Source organism: Hippocampus comes, unplaced genomic scaffold (genome assembly GCF_001891065.2).
Source record: "Hippocampus comes isolate QL1 unplaced genomic scaffold, H_comes_QL1_v1.1 scaffold230, whole genome shotgun sequence".
Taxonomy (NCBI): Eukaryota; Metazoa; Chordata; class Actinopteri; order Syngnathiformes; family Syngnathidae; genus Hippocampus; species Hippocampus comes.
The window spans coordinates 1-4,315 of record NW_017837215.1 but is presented as its reverse complement, the minus strand read 5'-3'; the positions used below and the strand labels follow the sequence as shown (position 1 = coordinate 4,315).

General features: G+C 40.9%; 1 long non-coding RNA gene across 1 annotated transcript; it reads right to left on the bottom strand.

The window, feature by feature from the left end:
- Nucleotides 1-239: 239 nt before the first annotated feature.
- Nucleotides 240-1,868, bottom strand: LOC109508959 (uncharacterized). Its single transcript, XR_002166826.1, has 2 exons — nucleotides 1,498-1,868; nucleotides 240-1,458 (listed from the first exon to the last, which is right to left on the bottom strand). It is a non-coding gene; the product is annotated as an uncharacterized LOC109508959 (long non-coding RNA).
- Nucleotides 1,869-4,315: the final 2,447 nt, after the last annotated feature.

Below are 4,315 nucleotides of genomic sequence, written 5' to 3'. Positions count from 1 at the left end.
TAATTTAAAGGAGAAAAAAAAATAAAACTTGTAATGTTCACATGTAAAAGAAAATACAAAAACGACCAAAAAAAAAAAAACAAGAACAAACAAACAAAAAAAAGAAAAAAAAGGAAGATGCTTATTTGCTGATTTCTAGTTCAATTTTGTTGTGGTTTCTATATGAATAATAATTGTACTATACTATTAAAATGTACTGTGCATCCATTGCTTTTCTCTCTTTCCATCCTCGGAAGACCTTTTGTTACTCATTCATGTATTTCATGGGTGTGTAAAGAAATAACTTGTAAACGCTGTGCTGTCTTTGCTCCCAGTCTAGTGCTTCATTGTTGTTCTCCCCTCTGCTCCGCCTCTCCTTCCTTTTCCTCTTCCTCTTCCCTTCTCTGGCGTCTCCCCCCCTGAAGTACAAGTAGATGTTTTGTAGAACTCATGAATATGATAGATGTAGTGACTATAGTAGACTTAGGACCAGTCAAGATAGACACTAGACCTTTCTCTCAGCGACCATGTTAGTCTCACATCATCACACTTGGACCTTTCAGTTCTTCTTTTTCCTTCCTCTTCTTCTACTCCTTCTTCTTCTTCTTCTGTTGACGTCACTTCTCTCGCGTGGTTTCAGCGAACCAAAGCTCTCGTGGATGGACGATAGAGGGAAACACTTGCTGGGAGGTGGAAGTGTACACAAAGGCATTATTTGGATATCCCACCCTTGAATGTTTTTAAAGGGGTGTGCCATACTACCTTAAATGCTAACGCTCGATATGCAAAACGTGTATTCTTTGATTTGCTTTTGCAGAGGGGCGCGCCGTCATCGTTTCTCAAGCGCGAGTCCGTCGTTTCTATCGAACCGCTGACTCTTTCAAGACCAGTCTTAAATAGTTATGTTAGTCCAAGGGTGATTTATGCGGAGTTTATAACTCCTTGAGATTTAATGAATACATTGGAATATGATGGGGGGGGGGGAAGAAATTTGAACCCGGGCCCGAGAATCCAATCGCTTGAACCAGTCATACTCAAAACGGCAAGGGCTTCAAGTGAGATACTCTCATATCGTGATTCCTCAAATAGTGACCGTGGGGGTGTTTGAGATGAGGCCTCGCTCCTTTTATTCTTGGTTCCTCTCCGGTAATGGAGACGGAAGTAATTGTTGCCCACCCGGGTTCTGCGCCATCGCATACGATAGAAGCTCAAGCGCTTTTTGCACTTGCGGCAAAGAATGTAAGACCATCCCACACTTGCGCATTGTTTGGTTATTTGTTTAACGGACACGTTTCTTTTTTAAACCGCCGTTTCTAAATTTACCATAGTTTGTCGAAAACCACAATTGAAAGGATACCAAAAGGATGGTGTTATGCACTTACCTCACTGTACTGTCACATTTTTCTTCTTAGTTAACGTCAATAATGCTGTCCAAAAGCTATGATGTCGCGCTACATACTCTTGTAGCTGTTTGGTAGCCTATTCATGTTCAACAAATCAGGTTTTTGTGCGCCAGACCAAACATTAGCAGTTGGTGGAAAGGCAGCTACAGTGAAGGTAATTCCCCATCAAAGTGTAATTTTGGCTAGCCGGTCTATTAGAGTGAAGGCCACTATTTGAGGAAATAGGATATTCATAAATTGCTCCCATCAAGATTGTTATTCGACAATTAAGCATAATAGAACAACAAATCACAGCAACTCGGACTGAAAGAGTGCTTGCCGAATGGAATTGAATCTATCACGAGCATTCATGTTTACGTTGAACATGTGAAATATTTCCACAAAAAAAAAAGAGAGATTATAATCAAAAACAAAGACATTTTAACCTCTTTGTGCTATTTAGCCTTCTATCCAACAGGGTAAAAAAAAAAGAAAAGTGTTCCTTCGCGTTAGTTTAACTCTAGTCTATCATATCGCCAATAGCTTAGAAGAGAAATAGCATTAGCATCATTTTTAGAATGAAGCCACCTGAACAGAACAAAAACTTGAACTTTCTTTGCCACCAATGGCCTCCGTAGTGTAGTGATGCAGTAGCTTGGACTTTAAGGTAGCATGGCTATGTGTGGCTCTCATTTCATTTGATCGCAAACTGACAGCGCTTTGCAGCTGATGAATGTTACTCATTTTAGTCGACGTAGCTTCTCCATTCAGGGAGAGGGGAGGGGGACTTGGTTTAAGAAAAAAAAATCTTTGAAAAAAAAAAAAGCGATTAAAAAAAAAAAAGTCCACCTTGAAGGTGTTGACGTTTATGTACTACCGTATCCATTGAAACTTGAATCTTGAGGCAAGTGCTAGGCAATGGCCACACTTCACTTAGCTCGCCCACACGCTGACTTTTCTGTCATCTTGCAAGCAGCGGCTCCGCGTCCACTCACTTCCACTCTTGAATGTTCTCCGTCATCGCCACCCCAGAAGAAGCTTAACAAAGCTGAACTTTTCGCTAAGCTATCTTGGTTGAAAAAGTGGGCTGTCACCGTGACCACAAAGTTAGTTTTGTTTTCTATATTTTTATTTGGAGAGGGGTGGGGGGGTTTAGCACATCTCATCTCACACTCACCACAGAAGCTTTCAAGATGGCAGAAAAGAAACGCGTTTAGAGTCAATTTCCAGTTGAAAGCATCACCACCTCCCATGCAATAGACATATGCGTGTGTCTTCATTAAGTAGGAGCTGTCTGACTAATACTAGCCTGACTCGTGCTTGTGTAGTAGGACTGTCCTGTCCCATCACTATTCCATTGTTGGAGCCCATCCCAGGTGCATTGTGGGAGATGTGTCTTGCATCGCTCTCGGGCCATTCCTAACACTTGCCCCCTCTTTTTTCATTTTTTATTCCGTTAACCGACTTTTTATGGCGAGAGACGGACAGACAGACTCGACTGACCTGATCTGAAAGCATCTTTCAGGTTACCATATAGGCTTGCTAAAGCCCCGTGTAAAATATGTGGAAAATAATAATGGATGGATGGGGGTCTCTCACATATCAAATGTGGAAAGTCTAATTTTATATTTGTATTTTCAAATAATAATATTGACAAAAAAATTGTCTGTGAAAGGTTTCCATCCTCTACTGTGGTCCAGAAATTGATGTGTCTGTCTGGAAAATAAATACAATAAACTGAATTGTTATATGACTTGTTTTTGTTTTTTGTTTTTTTTTGGGGGGGCGGGGGGGGCGAATGATCAAAATTACTCAGCGGCACATTTTTTTAAACATTATAATTAATGTTGGAATCCACACTGAATCACTGATACACATTACATCCATTCACAGAGTTAAGTAGCATAGAAAGGCGCTCCATAAATCGAAGTTCTTTTTATGTTTGAAGTCCCAAACGTTGCAATGCCTCCAGCGAGCAAACAAGTGCTGCTGCATAGTTCTGCTTCCTCCCAGTGGCCATACCCGTTACTACATATGCACTCAGGAAAATAAGCCAAACAACCACCAGTTTTTTGTTTTTTCTCATCAGCATCATCGTAAAGAGCGTAAATATCAGCTAAGGCTCAGTGACTAAATGGCTGTAGATAGAATAAGAGGATGAATCAACGTGAAGAAGCACACCCGCACACATGAGTTGGGCTTAATAAAGGTTGAAATTCAGTCATTCCAATTCCAGGTTTATCATCATTATTCATATTATATTCACTCTCATGCAGACGCCATATATCACTTTCAAAGATGCGTAATGTGGTGACTCCCATCAGTCTTGTTGACAAGCTGATCGATGAGTCACAGCGCCAGTTGTAGTTGGGCGTTTCTCGACACCTTTGAGGCCCCAGGCAAGTAGGACTGTGAAGAAGCTCCCCCCCCCCACCCCCACAAAAAAGAAAAAACTCAATGGACAACCAAAGATATTCCTTGTTAAATAATCGACGTAGCTGCGAGACAGCGTCAGCTCAGTGGCCTTATGCTGGGGATTTTCACATGATGTTGCATTGTCCAAAGCAGTTTTTGTCAGTGATATGGGCCCTCATTCATTGTCTCTTGGGGCCCAAGCTAATTAACCTATTGGGAGAGTTCTATCTTCTGAAAATGTTCACTTTGACAACCATGTGGCATGTTGTTGCCAAGGAACTATATTGAAGTGAATTAAGGACTTTGATTTTGACAAAAATTTCATTTGCTGCCATCCTGTGATATTGACTTGCAATTCTAGGCTGGGTTTTTAACCCTTTCATGCACCCTGTAACCTGACAACACGGCCTCAAAAAAACTTGACAACCAAAAATGGCCGATGGTCTTTTTTTCAGTTAAAAACGGCTGACTATAAATGGTAGTTTTTTCGGTTAAAAACGCCTTACTATATATGGTCATTTTTTCTGTGAAAAATGCCT